Raw genomic sequence first — 203 nt, forward strand, 5'->3', positions numbered from 1 at the left:
CCTTCCCGGGACAGAGCCGGGGCGCGCACTGCACAACCCAGCCGGCGGGGGTCAGCGGGGGAGGTTGCGCACGGTCCTTCCCGGGGCAGAACTGGGCGCTCGCGGTCCTTCCCGGAACAGAGCCGGAGCGCGCGCACAGCACAACCCAGCCTGCGGAGGAGGTTGCGCACGGCCCTTCCCTGGTCGGAGCTGGGGCGCACGCG

General features: G+C 74.4%; 2 protein-coding genes across 2 annotated transcripts in view; one reads left to right on the plus strand and one right to left on the minus strand.

Moving 5' to 3' along the window:
• Window positions 1-203, plus strand: part of LOC117997523 (histone H2B type 1-C/E/F/G/I) — an 881,166-nt gene that overhangs the window by 506,991 nt on the left and 373,972 nt on the right. The gene's annotated exons all lie outside the window — the stretch shown is intronic.
• POM121L2 (POM121 transmembrane nucleoporin like 2) overlaps window positions 1-203 on the minus strand; it is a 24,523-nt gene that overhangs the window by 17,252 nt on the left and 7,068 nt on the right. The gene's annotated exons all lie outside the window — the stretch shown is intronic.

Source organism: Mirounga leonina, unplaced genomic scaffold, assembly GCF_011800145.1.
Source record: "Mirounga leonina isolate KUSES-001 unplaced genomic scaffold, KU_Mleo_1.0 Mir_366, whole genome shotgun sequence".
Lineage (NCBI taxonomy): Eukaryota > Metazoa > Chordata > Mammalia > Carnivora > Phocidae > Mirounga > Mirounga leonina.